Source organism: Carlito syrichta, unplaced genomic scaffold, assembly GCF_000164805.1.
Source record: "Carlito syrichta isolate Samal-C Ts95f unplaced genomic scaffold, Tarsius_syrichta-2.0.1 Scaffold305283, whole genome shotgun sequence".
Classification (NCBI taxonomy): domain Eukaryota; kingdom Metazoa; phylum Chordata; class Mammalia; order Primates; family Tarsiidae; genus Carlito; species Carlito syrichta.
Genome location: NW_007249379.1, coordinates 13,664 through 26,936, shown reverse-complemented (window position 1 = coordinate 26,936; position 13,273 = coordinate 13,664). Strand labels below are relative to the sequence as shown.

Below are 13,273 nucleotides of genomic sequence, written 5' to 3'. Positions count from 1 at the left end.
TACTCTCAGGCCCTTGAACTTCTATCCCTTACTAGTCTGTATTTTCAACAGCTCATAGTAATATCTTATTCCATGCCATTATCAAGAACTGAAAATACTCCATAATCTCATTTCCAAGTATTCAAAACTCTGAGCACCAGGGAACAGTGTACTTCTTCTATAACTAAAACAATGCTTTGATGTCAAGATGCTCCAATCCACGAATCTTGCTTTTTTTTTTTTTTTTTTTTACTGTCACTTTTATATTTGAAGGCCTCCCTCCTCTTCTTACCAAATTTAAATTACAACTTGTTATGGGATGAATTGTATACCCTCAAAATGTATGTTTTAAAGCCCAAATCTCCAGTACTTCAGAATATGATTACATTTGAAGAAGAGACCTTCAAAGAAGTAATTAACATTCAATAATGTCACATGATTGGGCCCTAATCCAGTCTGACTGGTGCCCTTAAAAGAAGAAAAATATAGACACACCGAGATGCACAAATACAGACGGAAGATTATATGAGAGTATAGAAAGTCAAGGAGTGAGGCCTCAGGAAAAACCAAACCTACTGATGTCTTAGTCTTGGATATCTATTCTCTAGAATTATGAGAAATAAATCATGTTGTTTGGTCACTCAATTTGTGATGTTTTGTTTTGGTAATGCTTACAAACTAATACAAATTTTGATAACAAAAGCAAAGTGCTGTTTTAACAAATACTTTAAAAGATGACAATGACTTTTGGGACAGGGTTAATGAATAGAGACAAGAGTTCTGAGGTGCTTGTTACAAAAGGCCTAGATTTCCTTAAAGAGATTGTGGTAAAAATATAAAGGTTAATGGTGATTCTTGTAGAATCAAACAGAAATAAGGAACAAACTATTGGAAACTGGAGGAATAGTGATTCTTTAATCAACTGTCAAATAAATTAGCAGAATCGTGTTCTAGTGTTTTGTGGAAAGTAGATATTGTAAGTGATGAACTTGGACATATAGCTGAGGAGATTTCTAAGCAACGTGTTGAAGATACAGCTTTGCTTCTTTTTGCTGCTTATAATAAAATGTGAAATGAGAGAGATAAATGAAAGAAGAAATTATTAAGCAAAAAAGGAACAGGAACTTGAAGATTTAAAACAATTCTCAGTCTATAAATATTGCAAAAATCAGAAACTATGTTCCACAGTGAATACCAAGGGTGTGGTTGGACATTCAATCACTCCATAAATTATGGGTATGAATCATGGATCTGACCAGCCTTTCAGTAGAATCCCAAAAAAGAGATGATGTTATACTAGCAGAAACACTACAAGCTTGGATAAAAGAAAACAAAAATGGGACAAAATAAAGCAAAAATATTAGACTTCTAGAATTATACAGAATAAAACAATAGAGTTATCTGACTGTGAGCATGCATTATACTTCTAGAAAGTGGAAGAATAACTCCAAAGATGATTTAGCAATCATTAGGACTATAATTCTACCTTGAGCCTAAAGAACACAGGTTTTAGGGGTGAGGCTGACTTCTTAGTTTCAGTGGAACAGGTTACCCCTGCCCTGGCTGCAGAATGAGGCTGCCACCCTGGCAGGCCTAATGACAAAGCATTGGGCCAAAGAGGATCATTTTCAAGCCTTTAAATTTAATAGCAGTTGTCCTGCTGGGTTTTGAACTTGTTTGGAATATGACTTCTTTTTTCTTTCCAATTTCTCCCTTTTGGAAGAAATATCTCTTTTATGTCTGATCCATCACTGTCGTTTGGTAGCTGATAACTTGTTCAGTTTCACAGTTCACATCTGGGGAAAAATTTTGTCTCAGGATAAATCATACCTTGAATCTCACTCACACTTAATTTAGAAGCAATTTGGGAATAAAAAATGGATGCTGGAATTACTTAATACTTTTGAACTGTAGGTATAAGAATGAATGCATTTTGCATGTGAAAAGGGAGGGGGTCAAGAAGGCATGTGTTATGTGCCAAATTGTGTCTTCCTCCATATTTATATACTGAAGCCCTAACCACCAATACATCATAATGTAACTGGATTTGGAGCAAGCACTTTTTAAAGAGGCAATATGGTTAAATTAATTCTGATTTTCATCCATGTAAAGTACACTTGGACACACAAGAGACATAAGAGATGTATGAATATAGAGGAAAACTATGTCAGGACAAAAGAAAAAGGTGGTCATCTGCAAGTCCAGAAGAGAGATCTCCGGAGAAACTAAAATTTGAACATTTTGTTCTTGAATTTACAGCCTCCATAAATATGAGAAAATAAATTCATGTTGTTTAAGTCACCCAGTCTATTATATTTTGTCATGGCGGTCCTAGAAAACACATACATACAGCAATTCATTAAAAATACTTTCTTTTTTTTGCTCCTCCTCACATTTTAAAATATTTAATCTGAAAAACCACAACTCTGGGTAAATTCATTGTGTGACTATTCTACACATGTAATATACATCAGTGTTTTCAGAATATCCCTTTTGAGCCTTCACTGTTTATTTCCCTCTTGCACCATCAATATAGCCTAGTCACTTCCCCATAATTTATTCCAAACTTGATCTATCCTCTCCCCAAATTAATGTTTCTTCAGCTGTGTTTCATATTGAAACAAAATTTCTGCTGTACATTTAAACTCACTCTAATCAACTACAAGTTATGTTTGTTTACACCTGCAGATAGGGGGTGGGGGTAGAGGTTGGGAGGAACGTTGTCCCTCTAGTGGTTATAACTTTCTTTTCCTTGAGTTAACCCTATAGAATAATTGGTATATTCCTCCTATTTCTTAAATGAGGTATTTAGATGACATGGAATAAGTGAACATTAGTTATAGTTCATTTCAAGCTTGACTATGTTCCCTGGAGTTTTAGCTTCTTCTATATCCATAAAAAGCTTTTCAATATTTGCACTATAGCTCATCAATACAAATTATTTTTTAAATATTATGTAAATTATATATCATAAGATTGACTTTTGACTTGCATGCAAGTATTTAATTTCCAGAAACACTGAAGAATAAGCAGTTATTGATTAATCCCTGTAGCTTCCAGATTCTACAGACAGAAGTTATTGGAGTGCAGAAAATGTTTTTTTCTAAAATATGTGCTTCAGCATGCTAAATAATTCTCTGACCTTTCCACCTTCTTTCCGTCTTTCAAATTATCTTTTCAGAAGTATCAGCAAGGACTTTCTCTAGAATTTCCTGGTCTAAAAAAGCTTAAATGCAATTGTCTTAAGACTTTCTTACGCAAGTGCCACAGCCATGTCTTATTCCGCTGATGATTGAGTCTGAGGCAGCTTTTGATCCCTATGCTTTGTGACTATGATATATGTGCAAGAGTTCAAAAGTAAGACCTTGCTTATGAATGTCAGTATGAACAGCAGGCCTATCAAGTGATCCCTGAAGTGATAAAAAAAAAAAAAAAACTTCATCCAGTATTTCCACAAAACTGTCTTGAATTTGATTGACCAGAAGGTCTATGAGCTACAGACTAATAGTGTCTCCAGTGATGTCATTGACCAAAATATGTATGAAATCCAGGACATCTGTGAAAATACCTAGACCAAGTTGACTGAAAGATTCTTCAAGAATACACCTTGGACTGAGATTGAAGCCAATGCTACACAGGTTGGAAACAATGCTGTCTTCCTGATTTTATACAAGTGTACTACAGGAACATATATGCCAACATCAGTGGGGGATCCTTCTTGGAGCAGAAGTTTGAATCCTATTACAACTACTGCAGTACTATATTACAGTATACTTGCATAAAATCAGGAAGACAGCATTGTTGCTATCAGGACGCCATTTTCATCTTTACCAACATCATCCTTTACGTCTAGAGAACCAAGAGCATGTTTCAGAGGACCACATACAAGTATGAGATGATTAGTAAGCAGAATGAGCAGATGCATGCACTGCTGGCCATAGCCCTCATCATGTTTCCCATGTATATTGACAAGAGTTTTCACCTCCTGCTGTGGGAGAAACATGGTGACAAGATGCTGGTGTGCAGAAAGGTGACCCACAGGTCTATGAGGAAATTTTTAGCAACTCCTGTCCCAAGTTCCTGTCACTTGTAGTGCCCAACTACAAGTACACCCCAACTCCCACAAAGAGCCCTTCCTATAGCAGTTTAAGGTATTTTCTGAAGCGGTACAGCAGCAAACCTTGCTCTCAACCATCTGCAGCTTCCTCAAGCTCTACAGACCATGCCTGTGGCCAAGCTGGCCAGCTTCCTGGACTTCCCAGGGCAAGAGTTCAGGATCCAATTTCTTGTCAAATACAAAATGAAAAACCTGGTGTGGAGCAGTGGCATCTCTGCCCTAGGTGTCGAATTTCAATCATCCCTCTGAGATTGATTTCTACATTGATCAGGATATGATCTGCATCGCAGATACCAAGGTCGCCAGATACTATGGGGATTTCTTCATTTGCCAGAAACACAAACTCAAGGAGCTTAATTGAACTGTGAAGAAGATGGGCCAGATACCCTGAAGGCATTCACACTCACATTATTCAGGAAACTGTTTTGATATTATTGTAGGTGGGAGGTGTTTTTGCTACCATGAAACCTTCACCTAGATCAGCGTCATCAGCCTGTCAACTATGTTGAAATCTTTTCAAACTAAGGACTAAAATGCTTTAAGTAGATCTCAGCAAAAGATCTTTAGAGAAAAAAAAACCAAAACACACACCAAAAAACCTCCCTTCCTAGAATTCTCATCAAATAACCAAGAAAGATAAACCACCAGAAAAGAAAAGCAACTGGGAGCTCTCACCACACTTAGGCAGACTTCATTTATTATTCTGTGATCAACTTCAAGAGATTATCTGAGGAACTTTATCTGCATAATAAGCCAATCTTTGTTTTCATTCAGTTCCCATAATGTCACCTTCCCATAATGTCTACCTCATGTCTACCAGGTTCAATCATTCTCCCTATGATATATGAGGTCCAACAAATAGGTTCATGGACCATCCTAGAAAATGTGCTATGTAGCTTATTGCTGAATATCACTATGGTCATCTTTGAAGCACTCTCCTTGGGAAGATATGCACCTACACTAGCACCTACTACATCCATCAAAGCAATTTTGGAACTCTTTCTGGAATGGCCATCAGAGCTGTCACTGTTATTTGTAGAGATCTGGCAATTACGTTTATGAACTTGCCACCATGTGCTTACATTGGCAGCAATGTAAAAATAACTATATAGGAATACCCTCCGTACTCACCTGATCTGACCCCAATGACTTTTTCTTTAACCAAAAATAAATGAAATATTGTAAGAAAGGCATTTGATGGCATTCGGGACATCAAGGGTAATATGACAATGCCCATTCCAGCACTGATGGCCATTCCAAAAACAGAGTTCAAGATTGTTTTGACGGGTAGACTAGGTGCTGGTGTTGGTGCATAGCTTCCCATGAGGAGTACTTTGAATGTGTTTGTAGTGATATTCAGCAACAAAGTATGTAGCACTTTTTCTAGAATGAATGGGTGAACTTAATTATCAGACCTGTACTATTCCTCAAAATAATTGTCTACATTTTTCATCTCTCCTCCCCCTTATGAAAAAAAGGTAGATCAGCATCTGTGCCTTACTGAATTGAATAATCACTCTGTAATTTTTGCTTTACACATCAATAAGTTGTTATGACTTTTCTCTTATTATTCTTCTTATTGTTAATTGATTTTTCAACAAAACTTCAGAGGGTAAAGAGAAAGTTTTTCCTTCACCCCTATGGAATCAAACAATTTAAAAATACTTTTAAGAAATCCCATTTAAAGTGACTTTACAAACTTTTGGGACCATAAAAAAGTTAAATTAGAAAAACCTAAATGATAAAATCATGTAGTTGAGTAGTATCTCTAATACTTGATATTATGAATATTTACATAATCCACACACACTGCTATAGGCAGGGTTGTCTCAGAATAGGGTGAATTTTTCTTTTCTTTTCTTGATAGTACTACATTTGGTTTAAAATTATTTTTAGTTGGTATGGGATGTATTTACCAGCAGTATTAGTACTAGTTGAGAATGAGACAGATCAGAAAGTCCTTTTAGGGATCTACTCTTCCCTCAATGTAAGCATGAAAATAAAAGAAAATCTTAAATTCCTTCAAGGGAAATTCCAAGCACCTAGCTAATCCTGAGAAATAAAAGACAAAAGTGATAAGCAAGAAAGCAACAGTAGCTTAAAACAATAACCAAGAAAGTTAAAATCACCAGATGGTTGCTTCCCTAAAGATAATATTTTAATATGCATCCCTGAGTTGTTTTTCAGAAACGTGGATTCCCACCAAGTGAATCCACTGACATGTAGACCTCAGATAAGGGGAAACTGAGGACTGAACTCTGACCACTGTTCTTTGTTCTAAGTTTCTTCTTAAGGGGCCTGGAGGAAATGACACTCATGAGCCAGAGCTAACATTATTTTTTCCTGACCCCAAATTTTTAAACAAAGCCTTTCTTCCTTGACTAATTGCAAATCAGGAAATCTTTGAACCTACCTACAACCTGTTAACCTAGCTTTAAGCTACCCCAACTTTTTAAGCCCAAACCAGTGTGTAACCTCCATGAATTGATTTAGTATTTTGCCTATAACATCTGTTTTCTTGAAATGTATGTATCCTTGCCTTTTAAAATCCTTACATGCAAGCCATCAAAGAGTTCAGGACTTAAGCGTTAGCTGCCTAATTCTCCTTGTGTGGCACCCTGCAAATAAATGCCCTCTTTTCTCCTGCTGCAAACCCATAGTATGAATAATTGGTCTTCCTATGCCAAGTGGGCAGATCCCAAGTTCAAGTTCAACAACAAGAGTACAACAGAAGAATAACTTTCCCACAGCCCGCACTCCTTGATGGTTGTAGTTTTACCATTGGATAACTAGATTTTGTAATTTCCTAAGAGATGTTAACTTACATTTCAATTTAATAAAAATAAACTAGTAAGAAATTTGAATAGACAAGTTTTAAAATGTAAATTTAGAGTGATGTATTTATTGAATGCCTTTGTAGATACTCTAAAGGTACAAATTATTTAACAATTTGAGCCTATAAGTAATATATAGGCTCTGTCTTCAATTGCATATCACCTAAAAAGACAAAAAGTACATACACCTGAAAAAGGCTGGTAAACAACTGTAGAAGCATGTATTATACAATTAATTATCATATAACTGAGTAGAAATCATAGTCACAGAAAATCAAGGCAAAGGATTTAAGCATACTGCGCTGCTAACACAGCCTTCATTCTACCTATCTATTTTGAATGGCAGAGAAAAATCTCTCCTGATAGAAAACCCACTGATAAATACATTTTTCATAAATATCCTCTATAAATCCAACCAGATATTACTTATGTTGAAACTCCTAAGGAAACAAAAAGGAAAAGTAGATTTTTATAACCAGAAAAATATATTTAGTTTAATAATTTTTCTGATGATTTAAGGGTAGAAAAAATGATTTGATACAGTTATGCATATAGACACTAAATTTTTTGTTTTAAACTTTAACACATATTTTGGCAAAACTAAAAGAAAGGATATGCATTGTAATTTCTGCTAAAATTCATCAAAAACTAGAAGAAAGAAGAAGGATAAATACATTTTAGAAATTAAAGCTGAGTAGACATTAATCAGATAGAACTTGTGCAAGAAAGAGAAAAATAAACATGAAATATATTTGATAGTGTTTATCAAAATTTATTAATGATTGTGCACATTTTTAATCTTCTAATTCCAATATACTATTTCCAAGTGAGAGTCAAAAATAGAGCTCTATATCTTGACTTTGTTTTCTCTAAAAGAAAACAAACAGAATTAGCTTTTCAGCTTAGCAAAGCATGCTATCTATTTTAGCACAACAGGAATGTTGCCATTTTAATAGGAGAGCAGACAAGTGGATTTATTCTCAATCCGTTAAGCTTCTACTTCAGGGGACTAAAATGTGCTAAAAAAGTTTCTGATCCAATTTTAGAATGTGTTTCAAATCCACTGAGATTCTCCATTCTTCACATCTCTGGAACATGATTATTCTGAGAACATCTACACTTTCACCAGACTGCCTGCTTACTTCTCTGTTGAGATATAAAAAATGGAGGTCAATTGAGCAAACAGATTCACGTGAAGAGAATAAAAGAAGCAAAATAATATTAGAATGCTAGCTACTCAGTTGAAAGGTACAATGCCATTTTTTAATGAAATGAATTTAATTTTGCTAACGAAGTTAAATTTTGTTAGGAATTTATATCTAGAAGGCACAACTAAATTTATCTTTACTGCATGTCAAATAATTGTGGTTTTAAATAAGCTCTAAAATGTTAAGGATCATATTCTTAAAACAAAACACATGCATTCTCATTATAAACATTTTCTGTGACAGAGGATATTAGAAAGATGAGGATATATTTTGATGCATTAAGGCAATAATTTATAGCCTTAAAACCTCTGTAAAGAGATGCTTTGATGCTTTAAAATATTCAGTATGTTCTCATAATTTTAACTGAAATTTGAATTATAATTTTAAATGATATGAAATTTTCTACCTTGATTTTCTTTACTGTTGTTTTTCTTTTTTTCTGTGCTTTATACATATTGTATAAGGTATAGTTGGCTTTGATTTTAAAAGAGTCATTTTACTTCACTCATGCTATTTTCAGAATACTTTTAGATTAATTTATGATTTTATTGATTTTGGTTCAATAGTATCCCAGGATCAAACAGCCAACTCAACCTACCAAGATCTGAAAACTACATAATAAAGAGAAGAAAAGCAAAGTTAAAATATTTGGTAAAATAAGAAACGTTGCACAATTTTCTCAAACTTTACTTCTTATGGGAAGGTCCATGCCAGTTCTGAGTTACTCTATTATTTGTTTCAATTCTAAAATGTAGCCATCTGCTTTCAATTATATTTCCCTTTTGACCTTTAAATTTCAAAAGTAAAGAGGTAATCTATGATTGGTAGCATATTAGGAGGGGGGAAGCATGCATGGGAAGTCACAAGAATATAAGAGGAGTGAGAAGACCCCAAAAACAAAATAAATTTTCACAGAAAAGTGTCAAAAGCTCATCTCAACACTTTTTTTTTTTTTTTGAGTTGGAGTCTCACTCTGTCTCCCAGACCAGAGTGCAGTGGCCGCTCCCGGCCACCGTAGCCTCGACCTGCTGGGCTCCAGCGATCCTTCCGCCTCAACCTTCCAAGTAGCTGGAACTACAGGTGCGCGCTACCACGCCTGGCTAACTTTTGATTTATTGTAGAGATGAGGTCTTGCCAAGTTGCCCAGGCGGATCTCGAACCCGCGGGCTCAGGCAATCCACTCACTTCGGCCTCCCAAAGCACTGGGAATACAGGCTGAGCCACCGAGCCCAGCTAACACTTTCTCAAGTAGTAAAACTGTCTAACAGTTGATATTTCTCTTGAAATTCTATACTTAACGTATTATTTAATTACAATAGGTCCAAGTGCAAAACTATTGTGAGAAAGTATCAGTTCTGCCTCATACATACAAATTCATTATATGTTTGTATTCCTAAATATTTACATTACTGTAGTATTTCCACAACCTGGCAACAGCTTCAAATATTAACCACTTATCTTACTACCCCAATAACTTTTGACTAATGATTCTTCCCTGCATCTTTCCACTGTAGCCTTCTCAACTGGTATACCATTATTTTCTACAATTCATATATTAATGGTCCTGGGGTTGGAGTCAAGTTTTGCTTTCCATTGTTGCTTTCAGAGAATTCTTTCTTCCTTTCTTTATGACTGAATTTCATGTCATTGGTCTAAATCACTATACCTCATTAATTCCTATTACTACACTTGATATTTCCTTCTACATCCACAGACCATTCACATTATATGTTCTTTTCTTTTTTTACTATCACTTCCTCCAACACTGCCCTTATTATCAGTGATTTAATTATGCACAAAGATATTCATTCCTTGAACCCTTCTCTTTCAATGATCTTGTCCAACACAGCACCTCAGCTATTCTCTTCAATCTTTATGCCCTTCATCTTACTGTTGTTTAGTGATTTTCTCACAATATTCATTGTAAGCATCCACATTTTTATGGACTGAATTGTGATCCCTCCAAATTAATATGTATTTGATTGTTACCCACAAAGGTAATTAACGTAAAATGAAGCCATATGAATAGGTCCTAATTCAATATAACTAGTGTACTTTTTTTTTTCTCTCACTGTCGCCCAGACTGGAGTGCAATGGCCGCTCCCGGCCACCGCAGCCTCACCTGCTGTGCTCCGGCAATCCTTCCACCTCAGCCTTCCGAGTAGCCAGAATTACAGGCATGCGCTACCACGCCCAGCTGATTTTTTGATTTATTGTAGAGATGAAGTCTCACTGCCCAGGTGGGTCTCGAACCTGCAGGCTCAGGCAATCCACTCACCTCAGCCTCCCAAAGGCGCGGGATTACAGGCTGAGCCACCGAGCCCGGCTTAACTAGTGTACTTTTTTGTGTGTTTGTTTAAGATGTGGGGTACCCTTCAGAGTTAAGTACATAAGTGGTCAACATACAGGTGAAGTTTGAGTCTCCCACGGGTCTTCACTTCACCTGGTTTGGGATCAGGTGCCCTTATTAGTGTTATGTTCCCTCCTCTCCCCTAGCAGTCCCTTTCACGTAGTATTATGATAGATGTTCAGGGTCCATTTATAAGAACATGTGGTATTCAGTTCTTTGTTTCTATGATAGATCAGTGAGTATGATAAACTCTAAATCCATCTAAATTTCTGCAAAGTCCACAATTTTGTCCATCTTTATAACTGTGCAATATTCCATTGTATATATGTACCACATTTTTTTAGTCCAGTCCACTTTTGATAGGCTGCATAGTTGGTTACATGTTTTTGCTATTGTAAATAGTACTGCAATAAACATGCATGCACAGGTATCTTTTTTATAGAATGACTTGAGTTCTTCTTAGCATATTCCAAGAAGGGGAATTGCTGGTCATATGGGAGGTCAATTTTTAGATCTTTTCGGAATCACCACAATGTTGTCCACAGAGGTTATAATACTAGTTTACAAATCCACCAGCAGTGTAGAAGCATTCCTTTTTCTCTGAATTCTTGCCAGTGTCTTTGGTTTTTTGAGTTATAAATGATGGTTATCCTGACTGGAGTTATGTGGTATCTCAGTGTGATTTTGATTTTCTTTTCTCTGATGATTAGTGAGGTTGAGCATTTATTTCTTCATGTATCTGTTGGTTGCTTGTATGTCTTCTTTTGAGACGTGTCTATTCGTATCTTTTGTCCACTTATTAATAGGGCTGTTTGTTTTTTTCCTTTCAGCATGTTTGAGTTCCTCATAGATCCTGGATGTTAGGCCTTTGTCAGTTATACAGGTAGCAAATATATTTTCCCATTCTGTGGGCTGTCTCCCCATTCTTTTAATATTTTCTTTTGCTTTGCAGAGTCTTTTCAGTTTGATGAGGTCTTATTTGTCTATCTTATCTCTTATAGAATAGGATTTGGGGATTTTGATGAAGAATTGGTTGCCTATTCCAATTTCCGTAAGGGTGTCTCCTGCATTTTCAAAGTTTCTTATAGTTTGAGGTTTTATCTTTAGCTCTTTGATCCATTTAGTGTTATGTTTGTGTAGGGTGATTGGTAGGGGTCCTGTTTCATTCTTCTGCATGTGATTATCCAGATTTCTTAGTATCATTTACTGAATAGGTTCTCCTCTCCCCAGGAGTTGTTGGTGGAGGCTTTGTCAAAGATGAGTTAGCTGAGAATTGCAGGTTTTGTTTCTACACTGTTCCATTGGTTATATACCTGTTCTTGTACCAATACCAGGCTGTTTTGATTATTCTAGCCTTGTAATATAGTTTAAAGTCTGAGAGTGTGACTCCTCTTGCTTTTTGTATTTTGCTCAGGATTATTTTGGCTATTCATGGCCGTTTATGTTTCTATATTTCTTTCTATATTGTCATTTTCATATCTGAGAAGAACTATGTTGGTAATTTAATGGGTATTGTATTGAATCTGTAGATTGCCTTGGGTTGGATGGACATCTTAGCAATGTTGATTCTTCTAATCCATGAGAATGGAATATTTTTCCATTTATTTGTGTCTTCTTTGAATTATTTGAGCAGTGTTTTAGTAGTTTTCATTGTAAAGGTCTTTCACTTCTCTGATTAGGAAGATGCCAAGATATCTCACTTTTTCATGTGGCTATTGCAAATGAGATTGTGCTTTTTATTTGGTTATCTGCATGCTTGTTGTTGGTATATGAAAATGTGACTGTCTTTTGCATGTTGATTTTTGTACCCCGAGACTTTGCCCAAGTCCTTTATCAGTACAAGGACATTTTTGACAGATTCTCTTGGTTTTCAAGGTATAGGATCATATTATCAGCATAGAGGGATAACTTAACTTCCTCTTTTCCCATTTGTATACCCCTGATTTTCTTCTCTTTTCGATTGCTTTGGCTAGGACTTCCAACACTATGTTAAACAAGAGGGGTCAGAGTGGGCAGCCTTGTCTTCTTCTGGTTTCAAGGGGAAATACTTCCAATTTCTATCCATTTAGCAATATGTAGGCTGTATGTTTATCATAATATAACTAATGTACTTTTCAGAAGAGGAGATTAGAATACAGACATGTGTGACCACAAAGCAAAGATCACATGAAGACGAGAAGTAAGGCATCCATCAACAGGCTAGACGTGAGATCTCAATGAAACCAACAGTGTTAACAACTTGATTTTGAACTTCTAGCCTGCAGAACTGTTAGAAAATAAATTTCTTGTGTTTTAGTCATTCAGTCTGCAGGATTTTATTTTGTCAGCCTTAGAAAACTAATACACACACCATCTACAACCTCTTATCCTTCCATCACATTTCTTTTATTACATAATCAATTTCAACCCCACTTTGTCCTATGCCTGTTAATCATACAGTCCCTTATCTTCTTGATTTCCTCCTTACAATCTTTTACCAGTTTAAACTCCATGTTTAATTATTATTAACTTCTTATTGAACTATAACATGCAGAGTTAATCATGCAAACTATATATGTACAGCTTGATAGCTTATTACCAAATGAATGATCCCATGTAACACCTATAGAGTATTAACATGGTTGATCACCTGGTTCCTCCTTTTCTTTCTCTTTATTCATTGTGCTTATTTGGCACAACTACAATCCTGGCTAAATTCAATTTTCCATCTATTCTGTGCATATGCATGTATAGATAAATGATTTTAGTAAAAAAATTTGCTAATATGGACTATATCACTTTGAAT

At 35.6% G+C, this 13,273-nt stretch overlaps 1 pseudogene; it reads left to right on the top strand.

Moving 5' to 3' along the window:
• The first annotated feature begins 3,251 nt into the window (after positions 1 to 3,251).
• On the top strand, positions 3,252 to 4,487 carry LOC103263833 (annotated as a pseudogene).
• Positions 4,488 to 13,273: the final 8,786 nt, after the last annotated feature.